An 8,522-nucleotide genomic window follows, 5' to 3' on the forward strand; every position below is an offset into this window, starting at 1 on the left:
TGTCTATCTTGAGCAGCAAGCAACCTTTTCTGAATTAACTTGACTGAGTCATGCAACTGTTGTACCAATTCTGAGCCGATAATTCTTCCTTCTCCTACTTCATCCCAACTTGTTGGTGATCTACATTTTCGCCCGTACAAAGCTTCATATGGTGGCATGCCGATACTGGAATGATAGCTGTTGTTATATGAGAATTCAATCAATGGCAGGTGGTCGTCCCAACTTCCTGCAAAATCGATTGCATAACTGCGCAACATGTCTTCGATTGTTTGAATCATCCTTTCGCTCTGACCATCAGTCTGCGGGTGATACGCCGTGCTCATATTCAACTTCGTGCCAAGACATTCCTGGAATTGCTTCCAGAATCTCGAGTTAAATCGGGGATCTCTGTCTGAAACTATTGATACGGGTACTCCATGCCTTAATACGATTTCGTGCACATACAGATGAACCAACTTGTCCAGTGACGACTTCTCATTTATTGGAAGGAAATGCGCCGACTTCGTAAGACGATCAATTATAACCCATATTGCGTCATGTCCGGATTTTGTTCGCGGTAGTCCTACTATAAAGTCCATAGCGATATTTTCCCATTTCCATTCTGGAATCTTCAGGGGCTGAATTAATCCGCTTGGTCGTTGATGTTCTGCCTTTACTTTCTGACAAGTATAACACTTCGCAACCCATTCTGCCACGTCTCGCTTCATATTTGGCCACCAAAAGTTCTTCTTTAATTCTTAATACATCTTGGTGCTTCCCGGGTGGATTGAAAATTTCGAATGGTGGGCTTCATGGAGGATCTTATTCTTTAATTCAGGTACATGAGGAATCCATATTCTGGATGAAAACCTTAGTATTCCTTGCTCATCCCTTTTAGTATTAATCTCTTCTCCAGATAACTGATTTTTCTCTTTTTCCATTACTTCCTCTTGACACTTCTTTATCTTTTCCATTAGTGTTGGCTGAAAGGTCATTGCACGACAAACTTCTTTGACTTTCCCATAAGCACAAAGTTCCAATTCAAATTTTCCGATTTCTTCAGATAACTCTTTTGATGTTATCATCATATTCAATCTCTCCTTCCGACTCAGCGCATCGGCCACTACGTTCGCCTTTCCAGGATGGTAATTTATCGAACAGTCATAGTCCTTGATCAATTCCAGCCATCTCCTCTGCCTCATATTGAGCTCTTTCTGAGTAAAAATGTACTTTAAACTCTTGTGATCCGTGTAGATTTCACACTTCTCTCCATAGAGATAGTGTCTCCAAATCTTGAGTGCGAACACTATGGCGGCTAGTTCCAAGTCATGCGTCGGATACTTTAACTCGTGCGGCTTCAACTGTCTTGACGCATATGCTATTACCTTACTGTGTTGCATCAACATACAACCCAAACCCTTATGTGAAGCGTCGCTGAATATTACAAAATTCCCTTGATCATCTGGAAGTACCAACACCGGAGCTGTTACCAACTTCTGTTTTAACTCTTGAAAGCTATTTTCACATTCTGCACTCCATTCAAACTTTTGATTCTTTCTGGTTAACTTGGTCAATGGCGTGGCGATCTTCGAGAAATCCTTGACGAATCTTCTATAGTATCCGGCCAATCCTAGAAAACTTCGCACTTCCGTAGGAGTCTTTGGCCTCTCCCAACTCATAACTGCCTCAATCTTCGCCGGATCCACTTTAACTCCCTCATTTCCAATAACATGCCCCAAAAATTGAACTTCCTTTAACCAAAACTCACATTTGGTAAACTTGGCATACAACTTCTCTTGTCCGAGTATCTCCAATGCTATCCAGAGGTGCTGCATATGTTCTTCTTCCGACTTAGAATAAATAAGGATGTCATCAACAAATACCACGACAAATTTATCCAAATACTTCTTAAATACTCGATTCATCAGATCCATAAATGCGGCCGGAGCGTTGGTCAATCCAAACGGCATTACTAGGAATTCATAATGCCCATATCTGGTCCTAAATGCGGTCTTGGGAATATCTTCTTCCTTGATCTTTAATTGATGGTATCCCGATCTCAAATCAATCTTCGAAAAGCATTTTGCTCCCTTTAACTGATCAAAAAGGTCATCTATCCTTGGTAGCGGGTAGCGGTTCTTGATCGTTACTTTATTCAACTCCCGGTAATCTATGCATAGACGCATACTCCCATCTTTCTTCTTCACAAAGAGAACAGGTGCTCCCCATGGCGACGTACTTGGTCGTATCACTCCCTTATCCAATAATTCTTGTAGCTGGCTCGCCAACTCTTTCATTTCTGCTGGTGCCATCCTATACGGAGCCTTTGAAACTGGTTCCGTGCCTGGAGCAAGGTTGATCTCGAACTCAATTTGTCGATCTGGTGGTAAGCCTGGTAGTTCGTCGGGAAACACATCGGGGAACTCATTAACTACAGGAATATCTTCCATGCTGGGGCTGCCTCTCTCTGAATCCACTACATATGCTAGGAATGACTCACAACCTTTTCTAAGTAACTTCTTAGCCTGAATAATTGTAAGAAATAGTTGCCCTTGCCTCTGCCCCTTAAATACTACCTTCTCTCCACCCTTCGTCTTTAAATACACTCTCTTGGTCTTACAATTTATCTGAGCGCTATTCTCTCCTAACCAATCCATTCCTAAAATTATATCAAACTCTCCCAGCTTGAAGAGTATCAAGTCGGCTGAGAACTTATATCCCGAAATATCAATCTCACATTTTGGACAAAATTGATTCACAGGAATCTTCTCTTGGTTCGCAATTACCACATTTACTACCTCACTCATAACCGTTTTATCACATTGGAGCTTATCAACAAAAGATTCTGATATGAAAGATCTTGTTGCTCCCGAATCAATCAATACTTTAGCTTTGACATTATTGAGTAAAAGTGTACCTGCTATCACCTCAGAATTCTGAACAGCATCTTTCATCTTTAGATCAAATATCCTTGCTGTTGCTTGCGGGGTTGGTACGGGTGGTGGAGGTAATGCCAATACCTCAGCTGGCATGCTTGCACTGGTACTTGCCACGTTCATCAGAGCTCTGACTGGTCCTGTTGCCTTACACTCCCTAGCCATGTGTCCAGTCTTCCCACACTTGTAACACGTAACTCCTGGCTTCGGCATCTTGCACTCGTTTTCCAAATGTCCCTTCTGATTGCACCTATAACAGGTCATACTCAGCTTATTGCATACTCCGGGGTGCCTTCTTCCACAGTGCTTGCATTCTGGCCTCTGGAACCTATTTTCTCCAACTTGCCCTTGGCTTGCCTGATTGTTCCCTTTTGATTCTTGCCTTTTGCCCAAATTTCCCTTCCTTTGAAAATTTCCGCCCTTCTGGAAACCAATCCTCTTTACATTCCGATCTTGCGAACTTCTAGCTTCAGACTTTTCTCCATAAAATGGAACCTTCCTCTTCTTGTTATCCCTCTCTTTCCTTGACTGCATCCCATTATTCTCAATCAGAGCAGCTTTCTGTACTACTCCCGCATAAGTTTCAAGCTCAAACATAGCCACCCTATCTCTGATCCAAGGCTCCAATCCTTGCTGAAATTTCTTTGCTTTTTCCTCCTCAGTGCTGGTATACTTTGTCACAAACCTTGACAACTCAGTGAACTTCTTCTCATACTCTAATACAGTCATGTTCCCTTGCTTCAACTCAAGAAATTTTAGCTCCATCTGATTCTGCATGTACTTAGGGTAATACTTGTCCAGAAATAACTTTTTAAATCTCTCCCAAGAAACCTGCTGAGTGACTTCCATAGCTTTTACTGATTCCCACCAATAGATGACTTCTCCCTTCAAGAAGTAAGTGGCATACGGCGTCTTCTGATCGTCTCCTAACTGTACCAACTCAAAAGCCCTTTCCATCTCCTTGATCCAGGTGTTTGCTATCACTGGATCAGTGGTATCATGAAATACAGGTGGATTCACATTCTGAAAAGCTTTGAAAGTGACAATTTGTCTAGGTGGTACTGGTGGTTCAGGTGGTTGGTGTGGCTCACGGTTATCTTGGTTTTCAATTCATTGTTGAAGGGTTAGTTGTTGTTGAGCTATAGCATTGGTTTGCTGTTGCAAGGTTTCCAGTAGTCGAAGAATATTTGGGTCTGTGGTGAAGGTGGTTGTTGGGTTCTTCTTTTTGGGAGGCATGATCCTGAAATAAGAGTTGTGTCATAACAAATATGAATGATAAAATGATTCGAGGGTATCGCATGGCATTCTCATTTACATATGGGGTCAAGTTTCCAAATTAAGCAGATATGATGATAAAAACATAAAATAACAGTTGAGAGCAAATGGAACAATAGCACATAATTATTGAAATTTTTAAAGGTCACAGTACATAGGATTGGGACATAGTCTGATTCTAGGAATAACAGGCTTATTTAAAGGAAAGACGGAAACAACTGGGGATTCCATAGAGTCTGATAGTACAACAACATGAAAGGTAAATGGAAAGAACTAAGGCTCCACTCCATCTGAACGGGGCTTGGTAGTCTTTTCCTCTCGAAGCGTCTTCACAATGCTCTGGAGCTCATCCGCCACCATCTGAATGACATACTGGCTGGTACGGTCCCGGTGTGCTGGCATCTCCTCAAGCTTAGTGTTGACGTACTGAACCAAGGTCTTAAGTCTCGCAATTATCTGCTCCTTGGGCTTCTCTTCGTAGTTTCGGCTGTCCGGATACACGTTCTTCAGTCGGTCTATCAGTCGGTCGTACTTGCCCTGAAGCATGTCGAACTCGCGCCTCAACTCAGCATATACGGAGAAAGCAATAGTGTCGTCCGACGCAGAGGATGACGAGGAATGCGCCCTTTGCTGACAACCAATAAGAGGAGTATTAATAATAATTTACTTAACCTACTCTCTCGCATAATATCTATAACCTACACACAAATCCTATAACCTATTTGGGCTGTCCAGGGACTCTAAACCGTAGCTCTGATACCAAAACCTGTCACACCCCCAACTTAAATAGCGAAATAAATATAGCTATTACATCTTTTTAATGAAGAATACACAACCAAAATCCAAGATCTTACAGTTTAGGGTTTGGAACAGCCCAACACTACCAACTATTACATCTGATTACAAATACCGAGTCCTCACACAACTATTATTACTTATTCTACCTGAGCTCGAACATAAGCATCAGCATCACAGGTCTTACGGGCAGTCTGCTTGAATCTAACCATAACTGCTAGCTGTAATATAAGGGTAAAGCAAGAAGTGAGCCAAAAGCTCAACAAGTGCTAATAGTACAACGCAAAACATAAATCGAGATATACCTTTAGGAATGACAATGGAAAGACATAATCAATGATAACGAGAGATAAAACTTATGTGAGTTGGCATCATTTTGCTTGCATCAAAACAAATTTTAAAAAAAATCATTCTTAATCAAAATCATTTTATGACGCTACGGATTACAGCCGGTGATCAGCCGCGAAGTAATCCCGAACCTCGCTGGGTTCTAAAACATTATTGGGAATCCCTAGGCAACTTTTAAGCCTAATATAAGTGTGGAAAGGACTCGCGTCTCAGTCCAGATCCACCATTCAAAGAAAACATTTATCCCCCTTTGGGACTGAAAAATCCACATTTTAATCATTTTAAAAACTGATGCCGATTTATGACAAAATCTCTTCCGACTGTAATCATTTTTATCAAGGGATTATAGATCAACTTGAAACACTGGAAATATGACACTAAATCTCAGGGCCATGATCCACTAGACTTTACTATATTAGGGTAATTGAGAGGTTTCCATAAACAAGAACTTTGACAAGGAAATTGAGCAAGGCTATTGGATAATATGAAAGAGTAATGCCAAACTAGGCTTAAAGCAATGGTTGTAGACAAGGTATAGGTATTAGAACATCAAGAAGATAAGCATCACTGGTTCCAATAGGATAGAGGTGTTAAAATATAAAGAAAGTGATCATCAGCTCAAGATATAACAGGGTATCAAGCTTTTAGGGTAAGGATAGGGTTATCAAACAATCATGAATGAATTTAAGAAATGATTGGCTTTTAGGTATCAAGATAAAGTTTCTATCGAGGTTATTTCAAGAGTTGAATCAAAGCATCAGGGTGCAATATCAAGATTTCTCAGGGATCAATAGCATGATAATCAAAAGGATCAATAAGGTATTATAACAAATCTCTATTTTATCATGGCATTAAACTATCATGAAAGACTTTTGAACTACTTGCAATACGTACTCGAGGGTTCATGGCATCTCTATGTAACTCAAAGATAAACAAAAGATACGCTTGATTTAAATATATCAAAATGACTCAGGATAATTGCATCGATATATATATGAACTGTTTACAGTAAATACGAAGGTCAAGTTGAATCACTTGCCTTGAGATAGACTGGTCTGGTCTGACTGGTAGGAGCAACAACTGGAGCTTCACTCGACTTTTATGGCAAGTTTTCCCTCGTCTCGAGATCCTACATAAATAATAATAATCCTCATTATAATATATTCTTACCATCTTAACCTATTTACAACCCGAAATTAAACATGGATGGCACTTAGGCCTATACGCACTTAATTCATATCCACCATTATATTTTCAAATGTACACACGTAGCCACATAATCACATATCATATATTAATACCAAATAACATCATATACACCATAATGCCACACTAGGCTTGGATGATCTCGACTCACCACTTAAGTCACTTGGTCGCTAACTAAATAAAGTCTTCAAATTTGGGCTTCCTAACTCAATGTGCCTTTCCTAAATTATCCAAAACCTATTGACCCTCACTTGTGCCTTTTTCTCTACTGACCTTATACTATCTTACAACTATGGTGGTTGACCTAATACTCACTTCTAAGTGTTCTAAAACTATGTGATAAGTGAAAGTGCTCACTGGTGCAAATTTCAGAATGGTAACTAAGGTTTCTTGAGTGCATTAGACACTCTTAAACTACAAGTTTTTCTTCAAAATTTTTACACAAGACTCTCCTGACCTAAGGGCATCTCACAAGCTTGATGTGGCTCAAAGGCCTGGCTTGGGCCTTCTTGGGCCTAAGCTAAAAGTCCAAGGTTCCCCTGTTTTTCTGGGCAGAAAATGCCCTGACTTGAATTAACTTGTGACACATGGTTCTAGCTCATATCCTATGAACTATGGTTGGAAAAACTTCTCTGACATACCATCTAACTAAGTCCCAATTGGGCCTAATGAGGGCCTACCCATGACATGGCCAAATCTCCCTATTTCTAAGTTGCAACAAAACCGTCCCCTGCTGGACAGATTTTGTTATTCTACTTGTGCACCTAACCAAATGACATGCAAACCTCCAACCAACTCCTAAAACCTATTATATACTCCCCATACTAACTTCTGGTAGCTTGGGCCTCAAAGTGCACATCAATGACATGGTCAAAACTCACTCTAAACCTCAGGGTATTAAACTGATTTTTCTGCAGAAACTATAACTCTCATTTTTCCAAGGTTTTGACTTGACAACTCAACTAACAAAAACTCAATACTTAAACCAAGACTTATACATGGTAATCTACTGAACTAACTCCTTTATTCTCAAAATAACATTGGGTGAGATCATCCATGCCTAAAAACAACAACATGCAACTAAATATATAACATGCAACTCATGGAAAGCACATAACAAGATTTCGGCTAGGCATAAACTTGTAAATGCTTGCAAAATAGACTTGCACCTAATACTTATCCTTAATAATTATGAAATATAACTCCTTTTAAGTATTAATAAGAAATTCATCATGGAAACAATCTATTTAAGCACATCTATTTCGAATTTTATAGATAACAACATGATTTCGAAAAGAATAGCATGCAAAACATGGTTGATCATCATTTTAATGTCTTAAAACTAGCATGCATGGCTAAACATAAATTTATAATGAGATTTCAGTAGCATGCAAAGGATTTTAAAGCATGATATCTCCATAAAACACTTAGTTAGCACATATACATAATATATCTCATAGAGAGCTCTTGAATTCACAAGAATCAAGAGTTTCTCTTTGGAGATCACACAAAACTACACATGCAACCATGAAACTTCATCTTCCAAATCACAAAACTCTTGGGAAGTATATAAAATAAATGTAGGTGAAAGAATTACACTAGGGAAGATGAGAAATGGAATGAAAAATGGAAGGGAGTGGGGGAAATGGGGTTCGGCCGAGAGCAAAAGGGAGGGAGGGGAAGAGAGAAATTTTTGTGGTGTGTTGGAGTGTGAAATGATGAATGACTTCTCTCCACTTTGATTTGTTTGTTTTATGCTATTTGGTTGACAAGTAATGAGTGGAAGTGAGAACTTACAAAAATGTCCCTTGGCTAAAGTTAGGCCATTTTGCATGCAAGGCTAAGGTAGTAATTTGGTAATAATCAAATGAGTTAGTGGGGTTGGAAAAGTCTTATTTGCCCTTTGAGAGAATAGAAAGAGAGTTTGCATGCAAGGTTATTCATGTAATTTGATAATTATAACAAATAAAATTTGTAAAGATT

The sequence above is a fragment of the Apium graveolens genome, chromosome 4 (assembly GCF_009905375.1).
Source record: "Apium graveolens cultivar Ventura chromosome 4, ASM990537v1, whole genome shotgun sequence".
Taxonomy (NCBI): domain Eukaryota; kingdom Viridiplantae; phylum Streptophyta; class Magnoliopsida; order Apiales; family Apiaceae; genus Apium; species Apium graveolens.